The 26,107-nt window shown below is 40.1% G+C and overlaps 1 protein-coding gene across 1 annotated transcript in view; it reads left to right on the top strand.

Moving 5' to 3' along the window:
• The first annotated feature begins 3,278 nt into the window (after window positions 1–3,278).
• LOC122808893 (renin binding protein) overlaps window positions 3,279–26,107 on the top strand; it is a 1,087,318-nt gene continuing 1,064,489 nt past the window's right edge. Inside the window, exon 1 of the mRNA XM_044080005.1 lies at window positions 3,279–3,372. The gene's annotated coding sequence lies outside the window, so the exon portion shown is untranslated. The remainder of the gene's footprint in view (window positions 3,373–26,107) is intronic.

Genomic DNA, 26,107 nt, shown 5'->3' on the forward strand with positions numbered 1-26,107 from the left:
ACTCCACATTACTTTCCTAGTCAGTGCTGTTACCTGTACCTTACAAGTGTTACTACACTATCCTATTGACCTATATTGGACACTGATATGGCTGTCAACATCATTAAACATGAACTGGTTTTACCTGCAGTATAGACCTCTTAACTGGTATACCTGTGGAGGGAATGTTTGTTAACACTGACTAACTGTTTGTACGCATACGGTGGGATTCCGGGTTGATGTTTTGCAATATTCTATCCAATTCTTTCTGCACAGACTCTGGCCATGTGTTGACCACATGCTAGTATGCCTGGACATATCTAGACTATTGCCGTCTTCCACCTTTAGTGACCTGACACACATATATACATGTTTTCCTACACCGTTATATTATGTAGCACAGTGTGGCCAACAGTGACCACTGATACTTTATTATTCAGAGAAACTGCAACACTCACAATCCCCTACAATACCAGGCTGGACAGTACCAGTACAGGTTATATTGGTCTGTATTTCACAGCACTGTGTTTGTATCCAACGTACCTGTGGGAGCAATGCTTGTTAGCACTACCTGACTATTACCACACAAGGTTCCAGATTACACATTAGTATTATGCACATACATCTCACTCTGTTACTGTACACACTCTGACCACATGGGACATACATGTCTTCTTAGTCACATAAGGTATTGGGGAGTTGCTAGTGTGCCATGTTTGTTGTCATAGATGTATGTAAATCAGTCGTATTCCCTGTTTACTGCCTATACGTCTGGGATCATCCCACTGATTTCCCAGGGGGGCATGTTGATAGGCATTAGATATGGGCCCCTTTGATAGACAGTCTGGACAAATATGTGCAGTCATGGTGTATAATTTTGTATGCAGACTACTACCACTGGCAGGATTAAAACCGTGGCTGTGTGTGCTAATAAAACAACAGTTCACATCTCAGTTGCATGTGCTATTTGGGTTTGGTTGTCTGCATTTCCCCTGCTTACTGTCTATGTGTCTATCAGCTGTACTAAATGACCTCTGGGGATTATACCTGTTATATACAGGCATTCCTACACATTCACATTATAGTGCATGGTGTGGGTAACAGTGCTTAATACTACAGTAGTATTACATGATTGCAAATCTACTTTACCATATGATACCAGAATATACACATACAGTCCAGCTGTTAGATCTGTTTTGTCAGGGTATTACACTTTTATTGCCATACTAACAATAATAGACTGCTCCTGCCATATTCTCTAGTGTATGCAGTACTTGCCTTGAGCAATACAGGTTTTATACTAGCAATTCCTTTACTACTACTTTTATTTTTATTTCCTATGACAGTAAAAGCATGAGTATTACTGACCTGCCTCGTGTCGCAACCACTCTAAGCAGCAGATGTGGGCCTCCTGGTTCATGGCCCGCTCCATTGCAGCTGTGGGGGACATAAGAGGAATATTTAGCCATACCTATCCATGATATATCTGAGCTGGCCATTATTAAACAGGTAGTGGACTGATACTTACACACAGCTGGGACATCCCCTGATGCTCTAGCCTCTTGGAGCCACTTCTCCAAGATGTCCCGCTTCCGCCGCTTCAGGTCAGCATAGTGGTGCCTGACCTACTCACCAGTTTGGGGTATGCCAGTGGCACTGGTGAGGTCGCGGGCGAGATGTTCCCAGGCCTCCGCCTTATATTGGGAGACCTGGTACTGGTCCTGCAGCACTCTCTGTGCATAGTCTTTAACTAGGAGTCCAGCCATGATCTTGGACTCCTGGATGCACCAGCGCTGCACCCGGAAGCGCACTCCTTCTCCCCTTACTGCCATAGTGTCTGCAAGGGGAAGGTACAACCAGTTATGAGCTGTATTCCTGCCTATTGGGTTTAAGTAGGGCTGATTTCCCACACTTTTCCATGATTGGGAGGTTTTGAAAAGGCTAAGCTATGGGCAAACCTGCTTACCTAAGGCTGGCATTATTGAATGAGGTATATCACTGGAAAGATTGAATTGGCTTCCCTACACATTGCTTACACTTACTAAGTTGAGCTGTGCTGTGGTTGGCATTGCTTAATAGTTAATTAGCACTATATTTGCCTTTTGGCAGTGATTTATTATTCATTACAGGTTATATATGTGTCTGGTATATGTGATTCATGTGTATATACACTGTATGGGGACCTGGGGACTTCTACACTTTATTACAATAACACCTCAAATCTATGCTTACTGAAGTACTCCAGTTCACATATTTATGTTCTGTGGCAGGTTATACAACATCACACTGTACATAAATTCAGTTCATATGTTTGATTTGATTTTCCTGTGGTGAGGATTAGTTTGCTAATACCTCATTTATATATATATTGCTATGATGGCTTAGTAGATAACTACTGTGACTGTGGTGTACAGTGTCCTGAGTTTGAGCCTTGCAGAAGCTGTGTATTTTGTTGCTGGGCAGAACACGGGCCATTGGGTACAGAGTGATTAAGGCACTTTAAAGCAGTTGTAAGCAGGTGTGCACGGGTTTGCACGGAGCTAAGCAATGCTAACCTCCAGCTACAGTTTCTTACATTCAGTTAGCTTCTACTTTGCTTAATCTGTGTATGCAATGCTTGCCCCCAGGCAAACGCACTTAAACACGCTTAATAGTGCTTATATATGCTTACTACTGCTTATTTGTGCTTAAACCTGCTTACTAGTGCCTTGTTCATTATGACACTGACACTTCACATGTGCATTTAATGCAGTACTCCGGTTCATATTTAAATGTTATTTAGTAGGCTATACTGCAAAAGAATGTCAAAAAATGTTCATATACAGATTTCACATAGAAAATGGTATGTGCTGCAGTGGGACTCCAACTGGGAATGCCTGCTTATTAGGTGGCTGCTCTGACCACTACACTATTGCTGTGTTGCTTCATTTACATATATCTTCCTTGTTATCTTCTTCAGCCTTTTCAACTGCTTTAGCCATAGCTAAGCGATGGGCAAACACGTGCACCTACGGTTAGCTGTACTCAGGGTTTTAAAAAAAAAAATAAAAGGGTTTATTTGTTTTATTTATATGTACTGTTCCTGTTGTACACATGGGGAACTGTTGGTGGGGATATGCGAATACCTATGAGCAGTCTCTCTCATTTATTTACTGTTTCTGCTGTTCTACTTTGCAGGGGCGTATTTATTCTGAGAGCTCTGCTGCACTCGTCCTTGCTCTGTGTAGGATTAGGAGGTCAGGCAGTGTGCCTTCATTAATATGCATGGCGTGCTGCCATCCTCCTCCTAAACTGCCACTTCCGTGCAGGACTACATTAGTCCTGCATGGAAGATTAGTAAATCCGGGGGAGAGTCTTGTTCTCCTTTCTAGTTCAAAGTACTATCCCATACAGGTAAGTTTGTGCTCCCTTTTTACACCCCATTACATTAACTTATTTCCAATCTATTTTTTCCACAAAGTTTCTTCTATTTCATGATATTTAAAGAACTAACAGGAATATACAACTGTTGGTGCAGCATTTTATTGTTTCATAATGTAACATTCTCTGTAGTGGATGCAAGTAGTCTTTTTCTTATTTGATTCTTCCTTGATATCTAGCTGCTCATTTCTCACGTTGGTCAAGAATGTTGGCTTGAGTTGTGGTTTGCTCATTCAGTTGTTGTGAACTGTAGGAATGTATTTAAGCTTAAATGTTGTATTGTTCTTTGATAAGATTGAGGTGACATAGAGAAATTATTTAATGTAACTGTATGAATGCTCACTCCTTTTACAAGCTGGAATGATGCAAGAGTGAAAATGTTTAAGTTAATTGAGCACACAGAGGTACAATACGTCTTGCTTCTGCAAAAAAATTACTTTTGTATTAGTTTCCTTTATATAACTTCCCATGTCATTTGACTACTTGTGCTTAGAGTGTTTTTTTTTATTTGAGGTTATTGGGTTTCATGCATAAATATAGCACCTGTGTTTACAGCTTATGAATTTTTATCAGATAATGAAGAACCTTCATTTTTTGTGTGTGTTTGTGGTTGCAGTATGCCTATTACACTATTACAGCTGTAACTATGATATTAATTATGTCACTATTTCAAATCTCAGCAGAAAATAATTTAATAGTAAAACTTGTTTGTTACTGCTATGAAATCTGTCACTGCTACCAAATTACTTTTAAAAGTAATTTTTAATTTTCTGGTATGACATCAGGAATACCTGTCATTTTAATGTTATTGTAAAGAAATAATAGTTTTAACACAAGTACAGACTGACATCAAGATGAATAAGATACAGTTATTTCAGTGTAATTAGTGGTGCTTCTGGGTTTGGTTTGAGCCTTCACCGCTGATCACTGTCTCTTTTGAAACTGTTTGGTCCTCCCCTTGACTACATCCGTTTTCTCCTGAGTATACTAGTTTCCTCCCAAAAACATGATACTTGACTAGCTCCTCTAAAACTTTTCATATATATTGTTTTATTTTTGCCCTTATTGCAAGAGTTGTAGCCAAAGTAGGTTTGAGATTGATCACTTCAGTTACCTGTTTAAAAATTAAATAAAAAAATGATGCATAACATAAGGCTGAGAATCAAGCAAAAAGATTCACAACCATAGCACACAACTGTGCACCAAAGCCGAAATAAGATTTTTTAGTAAATGTCAGTTAAAATGCATGAATCACAAACACATTCGTGCACAATGCAATGTGAACAGCACCCATGATTATGAATCACATTCAATAGCTAATATGCAGTAGTAGTGGAGGACTATAAAATCGGCAGTGTGCTTACCCAGCAAAGTACCAGTACACATACAGATACATATGGAAGCCATGTATGATAAATATATGCGCCCATGGTAGGGTTACAGTAAACTCTGACTCATATGCATACACCACCAGAAACAGCCATCAGTGTTGCAGCCGCATAACAATCCACAACATCTGGCATAGCACACATCACTGTAACTTGAATGTTATGGAACCTCGGAAGAAGAAGAATGATGTCATGCATCATGACGCCTCATCACCTCAGCATTACACTAACTGATTATGCATGTACATCAAAGAATATTTAAACAGGGGCGGCTCGTGGCATAGGGCTGCCGGACTGCAGCCCCCTCAAAAATAAAAAAGAAAGAAAAATGAGAAAGAAAAATGAAAAATAAAAAAAAATTTATGTTTTCAAAATTCACGGACTTCGCACATGGACCAAGTCCCGACTACTATCGGTCTATGCGCATACTCAAGGCAGTCCGGCCGTCCCCATAGGGGGACACAAGGAGACATCTGTGCACTTTTACAGTGCACAGACTCGCCAGGATTATGGGTCGCATCCGGACTGCAAGAGCAGCAGCAGGGACTCGGGACAGAGCATTACCGTCGGGAAGGAGCATTAGGATCTCATCGGGCAGGAGCATTAGGATTAGGATCTCGCGGGTCTTTCAGTATTGCGCGGGAAGGATGTACGTTAGCTGGATGTATTCAGGTAAGGTGCCTTTTAATTTACAATGTTTATTTGTATGGAGTTTGTGCTTTTTAATTTACAATGTTTATTTGTGTATGGTGCTTGTGCTTTACTGGAGTTTGTGTGTGTATGGTGCTTGTGCTTTACTGGAGGGGGGGGGGTGTGTGTGTGTGTGTGTGTGTGAAAATGCCCCAGGTGCTTATGGTGGTGTGGTAGGGAATGCCTCAGGCTTGAACCCTGTACCCTGTATGCAGGTGTTAAAGACTTGAGTTCCCTACCCACCACCATTCGTAAAAAAAATTCACATTTTTGCCTCATATTCGATCTGATCTGTTCCTCATAATATCTGTGGTTTGTAAATATTGCAATGCTTGATATTTGATGGTGTAGTAGTAGCATTGTTGCCTCACAGCTGCAGGTTCTTGGGTTTGATTCTTGGCTGGGGTTCCTTCTTTGTGGGGTCTGTATCTTCTCCCTGTGTTTGTGTGGGTTTGCTTTTGTGTCCTCCCATGTTACAAAGACATGTCTGCATTATTTCTTACTGGGCCTCTACTGAAAATTGTTTATTTGTTCCAAGTCAGACTGTCCTGATTAAAAAATGTTAAATAAAATTGACAGGCATTTGAATTTCAGACTTAAGGGTTTCTGAATGTTTAATTCCTTGCGTATTTGATGGTGCAGTTGTAGTATTGTTGCCTCACAGCTGTAGGTTTTCTGGTTTGATTCTTGGTTGGGGTGGCTTCTGTCTGCATCTCCTCCCTGTATTTGTGTGGGTTTGCTCTGGTGCCCTGCCATTTTACAAAGACGTGTCTGCAGTATTAATCCCTGTGTCTCTGCTGAAAATTGTTCTTGTTCTGTCCGCAGTAAAATTGACAGGCATTTGAATTTCAGACTTCAGGTTTCTGAATGTTTAATTCCTTGCATAATTGATGGTGCGGTGGTAGTATTGTTGCCTCACAGCTATAGGTTTTCTGGTTTGATTCTTGGTTGGGGTGGCTTCTGTCTGCATCTCCTCCCTGTGTTTGTGTGGATTTGCTCTGGTGCCCTGCCGTTTTACAAAGACGTGTCTGCAGTATTAATCCCTGCGTCTCTGCTGAAAATTGTTTTTGTTCTGTCCGCAGTAAAATTGACAGGCATTTGAATTTCAGACTTCAGGTTTCTGAATGTTGAATTCCTTGCATAACTGATGGTGCGGTGGTAGTATTGTTGCCTCACAGCTATAGGTTTTCTGGTTTGATTCTTGGTTGGGGTGGCTTCTGTCTGCATCTCTTCCCTGTATTTGTGTGGATTTGCTCTGGTGCCCTGCCATTTTACAAAGACGTGTCTGCAGTATTAATCCCTGCGTCTCTGCTGAAAATTGTTTTTGTTCTGTCCGCAGTAAAATTGACAGGCATTTGAATTTCAGACTTCAGGTTTCTGAATGTTTAATTCCTTGCATAATTGATGGTGCGGTGGTAGTATTGTTGCCTCACAGCTATAGGTTTTCTGGTTTGATTCTTGGTTGGGGTGGCTTCTGTCTGCATCTCCTGCCTGTGTTTGTGTGGATTTGCTCTGGTGCCCTGCCATTTTACAAAGATGTGTCTGCAGTTTTAATCCCTCGTCTCTGCTGAAAATTGTTTTGTTCTGTCCAGTAAAATTGACCGGCATTTGAATTTCCAACTTCATGTTCTTCAGAATACATAGTAGCACAACCTTTTTTTTAGCAATTTTCAAGTTTATAAGATGAATATTTTAAATTTGTCCCTATTTTTGGGACTGTATTCCCCCATTATTGGCTTCGTGCAGGTTTTTGTGCTAAGGTTGACAGCTATGGCAAGAACTGAATTCACTGAATATGTTTGAGGGCTGTATTCCCTCATTACTGGGTTTGTCCAGGTGTTTTGTACTAAGAGGTTGACAGCTATGGTGAGAACTGAATTCACTAAATGATAGCCATTTAAGTTTCAGTCTTCCTCTTATACAAAGCAGCTGATGTGGCGTAGTGGTATGTTACTCTGACTGTTTTTTGCTCTGGGACCTTGGCAGTAAAATATATGGTGGCAACACAACATTTTATTCTAGCAACTTTCCAAGATTATACAAGCAATGTTTAATGTGTCCCTGTTTTTGGGCTTTTGACCCCAATACATTTTGGCTTTTTCCAGTTTTCTTGAGCTGCGAAGTTGAGATGCAGTTGAGTATTGAGTAGATTTTACAAGGAACTGAGAGCTGCAGGGGAATAGAAGTTTAGTGCTTTGCCAAGTTAATACTATAGCAAAACAGGCTGTGTACTTGCTTTTGATGCAGAAGGTTGTGGGTTCTACTCCCACAAGGGGTAGATGCTGCCGTACTGAGAATGTTCTCCTTGGTGAAGATACTAACTATGAGTTCGTTATCAGTTTGCCATCCATTTCCTCCTGCAATATTATTACTAGCTTATCATTTTTTTAATGTAATATAGACAATTTATTCCTGAGGGGCAACAGACACTTTATTTTTCGATGAAACCATGAAATATAAAGGTGATTGCTAGCAGCAACCACTTCATTAGTTACAGATTTCTTTAATGTGGAATTATTTAGATGACTGACTTCAGAGATTGTGCATATTTACTGATAATGGACTGTAGAATTGTGCATATTTACTGATAATGGTGGACTGTAGAATTGTGCATATTTACTGATAATGGTGGACTGTGGAATTGTGCATATTTACTGATAATGGTGGACTGTGGAATTGTGCATATTTACTAATAATGGTGGACTGTGGAATTGTGTATATTTACTAATAATGGTGGACTGTGGAAGTCTGAGTAGACTTTTATGATAAATGTTCTCAACTGGGCAGTTTTGCCATTATGGGTGCATATGGTTTGTTTCATTGCTTACTGGAAAAAATGTTCAAAACAAATTTAAAACATCCTGTAACAAGTGTACTGTATTGTACAAGGAATATAATTTTAGTACAATGAGGAAGGTGTATCAAAGAGCACATGTATGTTTCATATGCAAGGAGCCTATGATTCGAAAACAGCCCAACATTAATCTTTATCTGCCACTGGCAAAATGTATTTTCTTTGAATGTGGGTTTCAATGCTGTTTCAATGAATGTGAGTTTCAAGGGCAGAGAAGTTTTAATGCTAAGTTTTCATTGTGAGACTGCATTGCTTTGTTTAACAGATGACTTAGTGTTTGTGCTGTAAAATACAAAATAAAACTTTCAAATGAAGTCCAACTCATCATAGAAGTAAAGCAGTATGCACATTAGTGTTTATGGTAAATGGAGTGAAATAGCCAAGTATAATGGTTCATTGGAATGGCTGCAGAGGCTCCATTCAACCATTATTTTGTCAGGGGGGGAAGGGCAGCAAACTCAGACAGGCCCAGCTGAACTATACCTCCCAACTGTCCAGATTTTCAAAGAATGAATAGATTTTTCTTCTTATTTTTGGTTTGTTCATAAAATTTGTAGTTTTAATTCCTAAATGATTTGCCAGAAGTCACTCTAAGTTTCAGACTTCATAACCTTCAGAAAAATGCATGTTAAAGTAAGAGCTGTTCTAGCAACTGTCTCAATTTATACAAGAGCAATTTTTAGTACTGTTTATATGTGCCCCCAATATATTTGGCCTTGTTCAGATTTACTGCATTAACAGGTTGAGAGGTACATGCAAATAAATTGCTTTATAGAATTAGGCATAGCCAACCTCTCAACTGTCCCCAATTTTTGGCTCAAAATGTTGCTCTTCCCCCTTATAATCCCTCCACAAAATAGCAATTTTGGAAGAAAACATGGAGGGTTTACAATTAAGAAATAACTGTAATAATCAAAGTTATAGATTACTTGAAATGCATGTAGATTCTTTTATATTTTGTCAGCTGCTCAAGGTAGCAGTACTAATATTAAAGTGTCCCTTCTTTGACAGGTAGCAGCTGTATTGTGTGTCTATTTTATATTTTTGCATCACGTTTTGTCCATTTTTCATAAAATTGTGTTTTTGGCAAATTAGTGACATCACTAAAGACTGAAGTTAGAAAATGACAGACATTTGAGTTTCAGATTTTATACCCTTCAGAAAATTCATACTAATGCAAGACCTATTCTATTATCTTTCTAAGTTTATTAGAGCAATATTTAAAAATTGTCCTTATTGTTGGGCCTTTGTCCCACTTCTGTGTATGGCTTTGTCCAGATTTCTTGCTCTTGAGGTTGAGAGGTATGACAAATGTGTCAGGGCCATCACAGTCAGCCAGAGAGATTTCAAATTGTGACATGCTTGTTGCACCCCACTCCCCATGTAGTGACTCTGGATGTGTCCAAGCAAGGCAAGGAGTAGTTGTATCTACCTTGGATGGGGAGGACACACTGCATAAGTACTACAGTGGCTTTTCATCTGTCCTTGATTTTGCAGAATGGTCTGGTTTCTGTCATATTTTTGTACTGTTGATTTATGCTTATTACTCAAAGTGCCTGTTGCTCTGTGTTTTAAGTAGCAATGCTTTAATGACCATAAGGTAAGCTTGTCTGAGATCGTAAGATGCAAGTAAGCTTTAATAAGCATACTGTTAAAGAATTGCCAACATTGAAAGCCTTTCTGTTGTTGCCATGCAGAGAATACTTGACTAGATAATGTATAAGCCTTGGGTATTAAAGGACAGGATTCCATTATTTTAAAAAGCTCATTACACTTGTTGGAGACTTCCAGTCATCTCTACAGACTTTACCCGTAAACTAAACAGAATGCCAATCATGTGTGGTCCATAACCTGTACAGTAATCCTTTAAGCAATGTATCTTGAGCTTGTTTCTTGTTTGCTTTTCATTTTTACTTTTATCATGTTTTCCCCATGAAACAAGTTGTCAGGCAGCAGGTCTTTTTTGGATAAGAAACATTTTTACAAGTGGGGGCATCACATAGATTTCTACTTTCAGCATGTTACTTGGTACTTTAATAAAGCTGAATATATTATAATTAGGACTGCAGTGCAAGGAGAAGTGGTTTGAGTTGAGTGCTTCTGGTTTTTCTTATACTTGATTTTTACTGGCATTCCAGTAATGTATTTAAAAAGTAATTTATTTTTTCATGCCTCACAACCTTTTGTTTCCATCTAGATATTAAGTAAGCTGTCATGCAGCCAATGCATTGAAATATTTTTATTCTTCTACACTTATTTTTGTCTTGATTGGACTTTCATAATGATGGTTTGCCACCCAGGGCAGCGTATTTAATTAAAGTTAGTTTTTTGTGGTTTTGTGCATAGCTCCTCCCCTTTCTGGTTGACCACACCCCTCCCCTTGACCCCACCCATTCAGCTGTCTCCTGCAGCCCCCCTGTGATTTGAAGTCACCAGCCGCCACTGTATTTAAATGCTATTTGATCGTGATCTATTGTCAAAAGCTTTGGAACATACTTTTATGTATAAAACTAACATTCAAGACAACTGACTGAGCATTCAGAAAGACCTTCCTTAGGATTAGTATACAATGTTTATCTGGCAGGGAATTGTTTCTGGTATGTTATGTATTTTCTATGCCATTTTATGATATTGAGAAACATGTCAAGGACAGCATTTTAGGATGTAACAAACAGAAGATAAACAGATTTTTCCAGTCATATAAAATATGCACAATAATAAATAAAAGTAAACAATACTGAAAATATATACAGTATTTACAAAAGTAAAGGAAAGTCTCACCTGCTATCTACAATGTCCAGGCACAAGTCACCTCATCACATCATCTTGCTGTGGTCTGTAGCAAAGAAGGTGTGCGAGGTGCCATAGATATATTCTACAAGCCACTGTTACCTATAGCACTATAGGGCCTGGAGCCATAAAGCAGACAAGGAAGCTGTACTGGGTGATCCAAGCTAGCCATGCCATGAGGATGGGTCACAGTCTCTATAAAAGAAGTACAGCATGCAGATGTTTCCACATTAGCCATAATACCATGACCTATCATCCTGTGATCCTCACTTGGACCTCAAAGGACACCCACCAGTTATTGCCAATATTTCACCATACCATCCGGTATACCCTGGACTTCCCTCTCTATTCCCTATGGCCACTCACAGGTGTTCCAAGGCATCCATATTTACACATATGAGGCCCACAGGTAGGCAAGATGGCAATGGAGGGTCAGCACAGTGTGATTTAACTCACTCGATACCAGAATGAAAACCTCATAAATTCTGGCTACTTTTTCAACCTGCTGAGTCATAATGTGTAAAATGAGAATAAAGGATGAATTGCAACATAAGCACACTGGCAACATATTTTGAAGTAGTCAGGCCATACCTCATGTATGCACATCAAAACTCTGTGTACCAAAGAAGTACATTACAAGCCATGCCTCATGTATGCACATCAAAACTCTGTGTACCAGAGAACTACATTACAATCCATGCCTCATGTATGCATATCAAAACTCTGTGTACCAGAGAACTACACTACAAGCCATGCCTCATGTATGCACATCAGAACTCTGTGTACCAGAGAACTACATTACAAGCCATGCCTCATGTCTGCCCATCAAAACTCTCTGCACCAAAGAACTACATTACAAGCCATGCCTCATGTATTTACAGTAAAACTCTCAGTACCAGAGAACTGCATTACAAGCCATGCCTCATGTATATACATCAAAACTCTCTGTACCAGAAAACTACATTATGAGGTGTGGCAGGGCATTTTTACATCATCCATAATTGTATATCAATGTACACAGACCACCACTGAACTAAACTACAGAACTACAGTAGATTTTCTGAAGTACAGACAAAATGACACAAACATCTCATGTACATAGTATACATATATATATATATATATATATATATATATATATGTGTGTGTGTGTGTATACACACACACACACACACACACACACACACACACACACACACACACACACATATATATATATATATATATATATATATATATATATATGTTTACTATGGTAAGGTCAATCTGGATTCCCTTGAATGATGGAATCACCGACCCATGTCCGCGAAAGAGACAATGTCGAATTCCGATATTGTTGAAATACATCTCGACTTCGACCTCGGAATGGGCTTTAACATGGGTCGAGATGGGGGCGAGATTTATACTTCGACAATGTCGGGTTCGACATTGTCACTGTTCTGGCCTCAGGACTTCGGTGCAGTGGATTTGATGGAAGCTGGATCGACCTTACTATAGTAAATATAATATCAGTATCATGAATAGTGCATATTCTTACATCTGTCCATCTGCTATATGATGGAACAAAACAGTTTATAATTTTGAGTTTAACCATGTTGTACGTTTATGGTTATGGTTACATTTACATGCAATTATAAAAAACAAGATACAGATGACCTATTCTTATGTATAATCTGTAGTGCATAATTTCTGCTACATTGTTTTTCTGATGAAGCCCATTTTGGAGTGAAAATCCTCATCAATTTAATACCTTTTATTTTCAATAAAAAAGTATCAATGTCCAAGCAAGTTGTAAGAGCTTGATTATTGTAAGGTCTCACCTGAGATTGTGGTTATTCTTTCCTGATTAAGGAGTCACAGCCTGCAACCAATTTTCCCTGTAGTTTAGAGTTATATATATATATATATATATATATATATATATATATATATATATGGGTCTACCTGTAAATGCCGAAATCTTGAAACGCCGATGATGAGAACACCGACACCGGAAGATCGACAATGAAGAACACCGACAGTTGAGAATCCCGACGCTGAGAACACCGACATGTAAAGGTAAGTGTGCGATAGGGATGGACGTTAGGGTCAGGGTGTGGGTAAAGTAAGTGTGCAATAGCGACGGTCTGTAGGGTTAGGGGTGGGTTAAGTGAGTTAGGGTTAGGGCACGGGTCAGGTGACTGTGCGATAGTGACAGACGTTAGGGATAGGGGTGGGTTAAGTGAGTTAGGGTTAGGGCGCGGGTTAGGTGAGTGTGCGATAGTGACGGACCTTAGGGTTAGGGTTTGGGTTAAGGTTAGTGCATAGATAGTTGTGTATGTAAGGTTCAGTGTAGGTTTGTAAGGTTTTTGGTGTGCTTGTGTTGTGTGTGTGCTTTTTGGACAGGGGATTTGTTTTGTTTGTTGAGTGTCGGGATTGTGATTTGTCAGGTATGTGACGTTTCGTGTTTCTGAACTTTCGGTTTTGTGGTGTCAGTGGTTTCGTTGTCAGTGTTTTAGCTCGTCGATGTTGTCAGGTAGACCCATATATATATATATATATATATATATATATATATATATATATATATATATATATATATTTAGGAGAACTGAATTTTGTCAATGCTTAAAATTTGGTCGATTTTGACCCGCATATGCAGAGGCACTCACATGTAATCTGCACAAACCTTCAAGACCTGCTAAAAGCAGCTCTTAGTGATCCCACATACACTCAAAGAAGACACTGTCAGACACAACACATAACTCTGAAAATCATAGTATCCCCGCTTCCAAGCCCATAAGCAACACACCACACAATCAAACATTCTAGTTATTGAGGAACCCATTGAAAGACATACTGATATCCCTCTTACCAGATTAAACAAGGAGAGGATCACAGTGAGCTGTCATTCTGGAGCCAGGATCCACCAGATCACACTTGCACTTAGGTCTTTAAACCATAAGTATCAGTATGACATGGTCATAGTCCATGTGGGCGCAAACAACCTAAGATGTATCCCACTGGACTATATGAAGACAGACATGATGGAGCTATCTGAATATGTGTCCCAGAAGGGTATGAATCTAGCCGTGAGTAGCATCTTACCTTCAGCAATGATGATACCAATGTACCAGCAAAAAGTGATTGACTTTAACAGTTGACTTAGTTTCTGGTGTCACAACTAGGGCATCCGATATCTCTCCATCTGGGGAGACATTACCGACAAACCACGATACTTTGCCAGAGATGGTTTGTACTTTTCATCAATGGGTTTCTGGATACTGGCAAAAACTTTATCCCCATAGTGCCTTTTTCAGGCTGTGCCATGTTGTTAAACCCTCCAACATTACAAAAATCACTCACAACCACCTAAAGGTACTACTGCTCAATGCTAGGAGCTAAAATAAGAAAAAATAAGTAAAAAAAAACTGCACTCCCTGGAACTACTCCTCATCCTGGAGAATGCAGACATATGTTTAGTCATTGAAATATGGTTCAAAACCATGAAAAGCACCCTGGCTATCAAAGGCTGCAATGACTTTCATACATTTCAATCCCCCCTCAGTTCAGGATAAAACAAAGGAAGGAGGTGTCTCAGTGCTGATAAAGGACAAGTGCACCACTAGTCTGGTCCAACAACATGACTCTCTTGAGCTGTTCCATGCCTAGCAAACCATAGGTGTGACCCTCTATCATGTCCTTGCTAGCTACAGATCCCCTAGCATAAGTCTGGAAAACCACACCTCCTATTTAAGCCTACTGGAATCTCTTAACATTCAGCCTATCACCATACTTATGGGTGACTTCAACTACCCCTCCATAAACTGAGAAACTTATATGACCCATAATTCACTTTCTCATAGGATTTTGGACTTTGTCAATGCAGACACCCTGAAGAAACTAGTTAGCTCCCCAACTAGAGGTACAAATATCCTAGATGTGGTACTCATGAACAAGGGGGGATGCTGCTCCCTCCAGTGCATCAACTTTCCCCCTGGTAAGATCTGACCACAAAATGATCTCCTTTACTATTAAAATGAACCTAGAATCCCCATCAAACTCCAATTATCTCAAGCTAACTGACAGCTTATTAAACTTCCAAGCCTCTCCAAACCTGGATGACACTGAGGCCTACTCTGTGCTGTAGACAAAAGCACTGTACAAACCACATTAATTATGTCATAGAGGAAGCAGTACCTGCCCAAGTCAAACCAATGATTACTGTCACAAATAAACCACCCTGGTAGACCCCCAGTATAAATAAGGTATTCAACAAAAGGAACAAAATCCTCTCCAAAGCCAAGAAGGAACAGAAAGAACAGTACAAAAAGACACACACCAGTATAAACAAAAAAATTAGAGAGGTGGTAAAATCTGCCAAAGCAAACTATGAGGCAAAGATAGCCTCCCAGGTGAAAGATAATCATAAGGCTTTTTTAATTATGTTCATAATCTCTGTGGAAATGATCAGCGATGTGCCGAGTTAATCATGAGCAGCAACACTTAACACTCAGCCTGAAAATATAGCAAACCTACAGGCTGACAAGTTCAGTTCAAAATTCTGCCCCATCAACTCCTACCACACCCAAAGAAATACCTCACAACCATCCCCCATTCACTCATTACGAGGGAACAGGTACTTACTGCACTCGCTAAAGCCAAAAACATATCTTCCATGGCTCCTAGCAACAATCCAGAATGCTTCCTAAATAGCTTAAAACAGAATCTTTCAGGATCACTAAAAATCCTCTTTAACCACAGCCTCTGGACAGGCTTTGTCCCAGAGGAATGGAGGACTGCAACAGCCGTCACTCTGCACAAGGAGGGGTCCAATCAACTGACCCAGGGAACTACAGACCCATCAGCTTGAGCAGTCTTATATGCAAGGTCATGGAGAGAATTATCTTTGACCTGATCAATAATGACATAGAAAATCTCCTAACACTGGATCATACCCAGTTTGGCTTTGCAAAGAGAGCTCTTGCCTGCTCAGTCTGGTGGACTTCTTCAAGAAAGTCACCAGGGCCATGGGTCAGGGTAAAATGTTACACACCGATTATCTAGACCTGACTTTCGACACAATCCCACACTCAGGGATTATAGATAAAATTACTGCATTAGGCATAAACCCCTACATCATCAGGTGGATGGCAAACTGGCTCATTGACAGGAATCCATTTCTGATAAGAAACCTATTACTAATGGTGCCCCACAGGGCCCGATGTTGGGACCCCTCTTGCTTGGTATATATTTCTCTGAAGTGAAGGCCAATATTGGGGGCCTCTGGCTCACCAAGTTTGCCAATGACTGTAAGCTGCAAGCAATCATTGAATCCCCAAACAAAATTGACAACTTGCAAACAGGCCTAAATATGACAAATGACTGGTACCATAACCATGGTCTGAGACTAAATGGTAAAAAAATGTGTAATCATACCCTTTGGTAAGTCAGAAATCCCTGCAAGTTATAATATTGATAGCACAATTTAAAAGTAGACCCAGTGGTGAGGGACCTAGGAACACAGATAGATAGTAACCTAAACTTTGACCAGCAGGTAGCTATGGTAGCAAAGAAACCATTCTCTATATCTCAACTTATAAGTAAAGGCATGGCATCAAGGTCAAATAAAGTCACAGTGCCATTATACTTGGCCCTCATCAGGCCCATTATCAAATACAATGCACCCTTCTGCATGTACCTAACCAGGCACTTACACCAACTGGAGTGGGCCTAGAGGTTTCTCACTAAAATAAATACAAATTATAAGGCACATGTCTTATGCGGACTGACTAAAGGCCCTATCTCTTTATTCCATCTCATACCATTTATTCAGAGGTGATGTATGCCTGACCTACAAGGGATTCTCTGATCCAGCCTGATGAAAATGTTACATATTTGCAAGAAAAATTGTATGAGGGTTACACGTTCCATAGACCGGAATCTTATTTGTGACTCCAATAGAACTTGCTAGAGAGACAGATTTATATCCCAAAGGCTACCTCATCTATGGAATAAACTTCCAATCTTCATAAAGCAAAGTCCTTCTCTCACTCTCTTCAAAAAGAATTTGGATAAATGGATGGAGAATCATGAATTCACTCCCAGGGTACTGCACATGTATGTCGCTTATGGGCAGAGGGAGTCTGTAAAATGACTCAGGGTTTCAACACCCAAAGACCCTGTACCCCAAGACTACCCCATCCCATATCTGGGTAATTAAGATATAATATTGTCATAAAACGTAAACTGTAAGGAGCCACAAGCAGCTAAAAGAAAACAGTTAAGGAAGCAATTATTTAATATACAGATTAGGCGCTTTCCTCCATCCTTTTTTAGGCTGTGTTCCAAAGACCAAATTACCACTGTAACAGCTACAAACAAATGCAATCTGAGGGACATGCTGCTCAATGCTAGAAGTCTAAATCTCAAAATGCACTCACTTGAAGCACTCCTTAAAATGGACAACATCGACATTTGTGCTGTAACAGAGACGTGGTTCAAAGCAGCAGAAAGCACCCTTGCACTATTAGGCTATAACTCATTCCACACCTTTTGGCCCCAGAACTTGGACTGAAGCTCCAAAGGTAGTGGTGTTTCCATATTCATAAAGAATGTGCACACCTCCAGACTGGTAGCCCAACATAATGCATCAGAGATACTTCAGGTGCAGCTAACATTGGGTAAGACAGTGATTCAGGTTGCAGCCTGCTACAGATCCCCAATCATGTCCCAAGACTCACACTCCACATTCCTAAGCACCCTGGAGAATATTAGGGTCCAACCTAACACTCTCATATGGGGTGACTTCAACTACCCCTCCATTAACTAGGAAAACTACTCATGCACCAATACACTTGCCCAATGCTTCCTGGAATTCATTAATTCCAATGCCCTTGACCAGCTCGTTCTTACCACCACTAGAGGTAGCAACATTCTTGACCTGGTCATTACTAACATAGGTGACTGCTGCTCTACACTAATAGTCAACTCCTCCCTGGTTAGATCCAAAAACAAACCAATCACCTTGGAAATCCAAATCCCTCCCACCCACCCCCCGCAAAGGTAACTGTGACGATTGGGGAGAGATGGGCGAAGGCTGCCAGCCTAGTCAAATAGAATTTGATATATAATACTGGAATTTGTAAATAAATGTAAAATACAGGCATGTTTCTTGAGTGTAAAAGAATACTGTGAAAAGTGGAACTGCAAAATATGTGACAACATTGCACTCTACTGGCCCAGTGAAGCATGGTGTGACCCTTTCATGTTAGAATTTGGCTCCAGTGCGTCTGGATGAAGGTTTCATGCCCATTGTTTTTAGGCTAAAGTTTATGACCAGAATTTACATGTGGAAGGTGCTTTATTGCTCTGGTTTCTGCTCGAGTGTATATGTGAAATGCCTTTTATTGTTGTAAGCTTCTGAGCAGTTGTTAGATTGCTAAATAATGCAGTTTGTTTGCCTGGGAAAACCTAAGTGTTAACATGATGTAATTTGGGAGGGACCCAGCAGACATGTCTGTTAGTAATGTTTAAATACTGTTTCTCACAAGACACTGGAAGCATTTTGATCTTGGATATCTAACTCAGCACTCTGCCTAAGCTCACATGTAGGTTTTAGCACTGTGATTTCTTGTAGGAATAGTTAAAGCTAGTAAAGATTAATTAGGTATTTTTCTTTGAAATCAGACCTGCCCTACTGTATTATTTTAAGTTTCTGTGTGATCTCTGAACTCTTAGATATTTCTGTGGTGTAGTAGTTTTGTCTTGTGTTTTAATTATTTATTATTAAATATTTTTAAAACCTTCTATCTGTGGCTGGTTTATGTAGAGATACATTATGCTTTAGAGTACATTATATATTTATAGAGTTTACTGTCTAAGCCCTTCCAATAAGCCTAGGCTGAATAGTCACATTACCATTGGATAATAATATTGCATAGTAATAATTGGATACCCTTTTAAGGGCCTTTTAGTAGCTGATATTATTAGCTGGGTGGGGGCAGGGATTACTACCGTATGCTCTGGGTAAAGGAGCACAGCTGGAGAATCTGTGTCAGCCTTTCCCAGGAGTGTCTGTGAAGTTGTATAAATACTTATCTCAAAGTCTGTGTGTGTGTGTGTGTGTGTGTGTGTGTGTGTGTGTGTGTGTGTGTGTGTGCGTGTGTGTGCGTGTGTGTGCGTGTGTGTGCGTGTGTGTGTGTGTGTGTGTGTGTGTGTGTGTGTGTCAGCTACTTGGCAGGGACATGAAGCACTGGTTGGACAGAGAGGGTACTGGAGGTTTTAGCTTGCCCAGCTAGGCTGAGATCTGGACCTTATAGCTGTACCAGTAGGGAGTCTTATTGGGGACCTGGTGAGCAAGGGAGCAACCAGCCCCAGACTGATTGTGATCTCTGTGTGCACTTAAGGGAAATTGAACTTTACTGTGTGTATTAGTTATCCTTTCCTCTCTTCTAGGAAACGACCTCCCTGGTGTTAGTGGTGAGGATTGAGGCTCCTTGATTGCTGGGCCAGGGCACGGTCGTCACAGTAACCACCATGAAAAACTTCTCCAAAGCTAACTTTGGGCTCCTAAAAACAGAGGTGGCTAACTTCACGGCATCCATGCAAATGGAGAATAGTTGCATAACTGCTGAATCATACACCAATGCACTGTATGAAGATGTACACAAGTGCATGGATTTTGCCATACCCAACAGAACCAAGACGCTCTCCTTAAAAAAAAGGAAGCCAATCTGGTGGTCCCCTGCCATAAAAAAAGTCTACAACAGAAGGAAGAAACTGATGCAGAATAAGGTGAAGTCCCAAGACTGGAAAAGCTCCCTTAACAGCCTCAACAAAAAATTGAGATCCTTCATCAAATTCTCTAAAGCGAGCTATGAAAACAGAATTGCAGCAGATCGTAAAGACAACCACAAGGTCTTCTATACTTATGTAAAGAATCTCCACGGCAATACCCAGATTTGCACTGAGCTACTTGTACAATGGTACCTCCTATACTGAGCCAACAGATATTGCCAATATACTGGCCAACAGATTCAGTGACAACTTTACCTCTCCCACCAAAGGACCAATCACAATACCAGTAGATTGCCAGGCACCCAGTATTACTGCTGCACAGGTTAAAACAGCACTGTTCAAGGCCAAGAATACAGCTTCTATGGGACCTGACAATATCCCTGTCTGTGTTCTACATGAACTATAGAGTGAACTTTCACCACACTTGTGTGCCCTGTTCAATAGCAGCCTCACCTCAGGCTTTGTCCCTACCAAGTGGCACACTGCTACAGTAATCCCTGTCCACAAAGGAGGAGTGACTACAGACCCTGGGAATATCCCCCCATTAGCCTGACGAGTCTGATATGCAAAGCTATGGAACGCATCATCATGGACCTAATAAACAAGGATATAGAGAATCTCCAAACTCTGGATCCCATACAGTTTGGTTTTGTGAAGGGTCAATCATGCCTGTGCAACCTGGTTGACTTCTTTGAGTCAGTCGCCAGAGCTGTGGATGAAGACAAGGTGGTTCATACAGCCTACCTTGATCTGGACAAGGCCTTTGATACCATTCCCCACTCAGGAATCATAGAAAAATTCACTAAGCTAGGCATCAACACCTATATCACTAGGTGGGTTGCAAACTGGCTCACAGATAGAGCCCACAGTGTGAAAGTAGCTGATTCCAAGTCAGACTGCTGTCCAGTCATGAGGGGAGTCTCACAGGGTTCGGTCTTGCGTCCTCTCCTGTTTGGTATCTACTTCTCTGAAGTCCAGGCCAACACGAAGAGACTCTGGATGACAAAGTTCACAGACGATTGCAAGTTGGGAGCTATTATTAACTCCCCAAGTGATGTTAACATTCTGCAGAAAGGCCTCACTGAGACCAATGACTGGTGTCAGAACCATAGCCTTAAGCTCAATGCCAAAAAATGTGTCGTCATCCCCTTTGGGAAAATCTCAGTTGCCATGAATTACCACATCGATGGTAGTCCACTGAACACAGAAGGCATTATAAGAGATCTGGGAACACAGGTTGACAGCAACCTCTCTTTTGACCACCACATTGCCACTGTGGTCAGAAAGTCCTTCTATGTGGCACATCTCATTACTAAGTTTTTGCATCCAGGAAGAAAGAGGTCATTGTCTCCCTATACTCTTTGTTCCTTAGGCCAATCATCTAGTACAATGCCCCATTTGGCATGTACCTCACTAGACACCTGCAACAACTGGAGAGGTCGCAAAAGTACCTCACAAAGATGATCCTAGGCCTTAAACACTTGCCTAGATGGACAGACTCAAAAAACTCCAACTATTCTCTGTCTCATATCACCTACTTGTGCTTATACATACAATCCGTGAGCCATATTTTTTGTTTTTTTAGTTTTGCCATATAGAAACCATTACATATTTGACACAAAGCACAATATACAACCCCCACTGAGTTACAGTTACAATGATGGCATGACTTAAATTTAATCTTATTAATAATCACTGATTCCTTCTCTAATATAAACTTACATTGTGGACAAAAAACACATATGTAAGTATCTCTTTTTATCTAATGTTAACAATGCGTCATAATCAGTCCTGTCAAAATATTGTTTAAAGGATCTGGTCTTTCTATAGACAGCCAACTATCGGGGCATGACCTATCCCCTCAATGATGTCATTGAAACATGAAAAGATACTTCACTTCTTTTTAACTATAATATTACTATTCCCATAATTAAAAGTAGTAATAAACGCTTTAAAAAATCCTTCTTAGACTAAACAACTCTTAACTGGCAAGGTGCTGAATTACACTTTCAAAGTTTTATAAATTCCATTTGTTTGTTTATTAGACACCTCTTCAAAGATTTCATTAATAATGTAATTGGGGTAACCTCATGAAGTGAACATAGAACTCAACTTCTGTCCTTCCATTACAAATAATTCATCCTCTGACACCATAAGGGCAAGACAAACAAACTGCCCTTTAATAATGAACCTCTTTTGGTGTTCTGGATATCAAGAAATGGGAGGGTGGCTTAATGTCTAAGATGTTTGCCTTATAAACACAAGGTGCAGGGTTTGAGTCTCATAAGGGATAATTGGCTAGGCTTAAAATAGCTCACAAGGGCAGTTAGCTTAATACCAAATTATGAACTTGAGCAGAGTATTAGAATCAGTCAGCATTCAAAAAATATTATTCACTAGTCTTTTATTTGTATTTTACCTTAACTACTTCATTTCTTGAATTTACTTTTTCCTGTAGTACCTCCCAGATTAGTTTTTTGGATGTTCTCATCAGTAAAGATGTAGTGAATAAAAGACTAGTAATATTTTTCGAATGCAGACTTATTATAATAGTCTACTTCACTACTCAAGTTGTCATCCTGAACACCAGAAGAGGGTCATTATTAAAGGGCAGCATGTTTGTCTTCCTGTATGGTTTCAGAGGATGAATTATTTGTAATGGAAGGACAGAAGTTGAGTTCTATGTTCAAATGATTACCATCAGTGCTACCCTTAACTTATAAAGGTGATAGAACATCTGTGGCGGAGATTGTATTTGCATAGAAAAGTATATGCCAACAAGGCATCATTTCACACCTGTACTTATCATTAGGGGCAAGAGGAAACCAAGAATCAGAGTACCAGAACAAGTGAAAAATACATATATTCCTTTCCTTAGGTGGTGAATTTTTGCAGTGATGATTGTAGGCAGGGTATAATATGAAAAAAGCTTAATGAAGCTGCAGTCATTGCTAGGCAGAAGTAAAACAGTCTAGCAGAAAATCTATATAGTGGAACTGTAGCTCACTAATTTGATTCTAGTTTCTCTGATTTTCTTTCTTTTTTGCACACTGTCAGATGTTCCACACCCCCTAGGTCCCCTCAAACTTGCCCCCAGAAGAGTTAACATTTTCAACAAAATATAGAAAAATAAATAATTTTAAATTAAGAGAGGTAAAGGGCATAATGTGGATCAAGATGTATTAAAACTGTCATGTAAAATATTACAATTATAAGAAAAGAGAGGGTGGAGAGGATGTGGTCTTAAAATAAGGGTGCAAACTTCTGATAGGACACGACGAAGCGTATATTCACTAGAAGAGTGCTAGATTAGTGTTTTGAGCTTCCTTAGTGACTGTTACATTGTAAACCCTTACTGTCAGATTTAGACAGGAATGGATAACTAGAATTAGGGAAAACATGTAGAAGGGAAGTTATTTGGAAGGGATGTTTGGCAAGTGTTAGCTGCTCTGGCTGGGCAGACTATGTAGGTATAATGTCTTCTTCAGACAATACTTTTGTATGTATATAGGCGTATCAGGGCTTAGAAGAGACAGGCCAAGCAAGGTGTGCCAGATTGTTGACTGACAGTGGTTCATGTTTCACTGAAGCAAAATGTGATAATGTAATAAGGAAGTAATGATATTCTGCATAGATATGATAACTACAATTAAGTTTCAGCCTCAAAGTGTATGAAATGGCTTTATATCAATGCACACATTTAACTTACTTTCCCTGGGAGTCAGAAACATGCCTAGCACAATCTTGCTGAGGCAACAGCAGGTATGCTACCCTAATCCAGTTTTCAGTTCGCCAGCTGGAATTTCACATACCAAGACATCGTTAATTAGAAAACCCACACATGGAAATGGCAGGCCCAAAAGAGAGAGAGAGATACCTACAATTACAGCTAGGACCGATATGAAGAAAACTACCGAGCAAGTTGCATGTATATGGCTACGTGTTTGCATATGTGCTTCATAGTGTCACTACAAGAAAACTTGTAAGTCACACTAAAGGGCCTACAGCAATCTACCTTTGACCTTTAAACAAAGTAGCAATGAGTGTATAGGGAAGTAGGAAAAGGGGTACACAAGGAAACATGGGTGGTAAGAATGGGAGTGAGCAGGATGAGGAAGGGTGTAACTTTTTTTACCTAATACGGGCATCTTTTCTTTTTTTTTTTTTGAAGAAGGAAGGCTAGGGAAGAATTAAGGGCAAGCTGCAGAATGGAAAAAAAGTGATGTTTAGCAGTTTAAAAGCAAGGGCACACAAGCAAACATAAATCAGAGACAAAGAATGACAAGGGAGGTACTGATACATTTGGAGGGATGACAGTAGAATTACAGACATTCAGGAAACGTGATGGACATCTGTGATGGGAGAAGTGGACAACAAACAAGGGAGAGAGATGACTCACAAGAAAGGGGAAGAGCAGGATATGAGATAGAGTGGGTATAATGCTTCTTTATCTAGAATGCCTGGCCTAGATCCAGGGAGAACTCAGTTATCACCTTGACCGCCCTCTCTACTGGGCCCCATCCGAGATGATGAAGGCAGAGCCATGTAGTGGTGGAACCTTTTAGACCATGAAAGGACCCTCTTGAGGCAGCCAATGTGGACTTCTAGCCACTGTTCAAACAATTTACCCACCACATCCATCAACACACTGTGCGTTACAAACTGCACACTCACGTAATGCCACCAGTAGGAACAATGATACTCTAGCCAGTAAATGGCCACAAGAAGCTACGTGGGAGGCATGCTGCCTGCATTCCACTGTACTTAATGGGAAGGAGGCCTGTAACTAGGTAGAGTGGCTGCAGAAGAAAGCTGGGACTGATGGGGTGGTGGTAACCTGGGTTGTACCATTGACACAGGCATGACAGATGCTGCTGAAAATGGAAAAATAAGTGGAGAGAGAGAGAAATAAAATAACTAACAAAAAATGAAAGATAGTGACAAAGCAAGGAAGAGACAAAATAAATATTACTGATATGTATATGACATATGACCTGTAAAAGCAATGTACAAATGTATATTAAACAAACATGAAATATGCTAATATGACATCTGACAAACTCCTGCCTACCTGCATTATAACATGGCCTTATGGTTTCCTGTGTAGGCATGTGTGCAGCTCACAGTTCTTACTACTTGGAGTATATGACACCTGTGGCCAATGTGGTGTTCTCTTCAAAAAGTCATGACCTCTGTGTGGACTACCATGTTTGTGGATCCCTTACAAGCACTATACTGGAAAGCAGTAGTCACTGACACACATAAAAAAACAATAAAATAAATGCAAACACATGTAGATATGAGGAAATAATTACCAACATTGACATCAGCCAGACTAATGCATGCTGTCCATAAAATCACATCCAGCAATAAATGTGGAGACCACAGCATAGCAGCAATATAAAACTGTAACCCCCTCCCAAAATTTATACAAAAATGCTACTTGTAAGAACTGCCCATCCTGTTTAGAGGCCATTGAGGGATCAGGACTGAACCTTGAAAACTGGGGTTGAAAAGCAATGAAGCTAACGACTGCATCTTTGTGCTACCCAGCCTTGTTGAAGATAGTCACCCTTTCAGTGTTCATATGTTGTACATATTTACTCCTAAAAGTCATTAGGCAAGTGCAGAGAACAAAGATGTTTATCATGCATGGACAATCCATTCATCCATCCACAACCCCTTTATCTCATTTTTGCACATGGAGTTGGGGTGTCACTTCAACAGTGACAATCATCTAGAGTCAAGGCTTACACCACCAGTTGGCTAGCCCTGCTGCAGTAGTTTATCCATACACCCACTTGCACCTATGGCCAGTTTAGAGTGTCTAATTCACCTACTGCATGTCTTTGGAATGTGGGAGGAAACTGGAGCACCTGAAGAAAGCCCACATGACCACAGGGAGGACATGCAGACTCCACACAGAAGACAACCCAGCTGAGACTTGAACCGAGTAACCTATTGCTGTGAGGCAACAACCCTATCTGCTGTGTCACTGTGCCACACTCATTTTACTTTAATTAGTGGTCTCGTATTATCAGTCTCTTAACTGTTGCACCGGATGTGTTAATAAAAAGGCTTCAAATGTAAACAGTGGCACTGTGCAATAAACAGTTCTTACACAGCTTAAACTTGGAATTCTCCAACCATGTAGTTTTTCCAAATTAGCCCAGTCTTAGCATTTGCTAATTTATTTTTAAATTGCCTG

This window comes from Protopterus annectens, chromosome 8.part0 (assembly GCF_019279795.1).
Source record: "Protopterus annectens isolate FY-2018-M chromosome 8.part0, PAN1.0, whole genome shotgun sequence".
NCBI classification, from domain to species: domain Eukaryota; kingdom Metazoa; phylum Chordata; order Ceratodontiformes; family Protopteridae; genus Protopterus; species Protopterus annectens.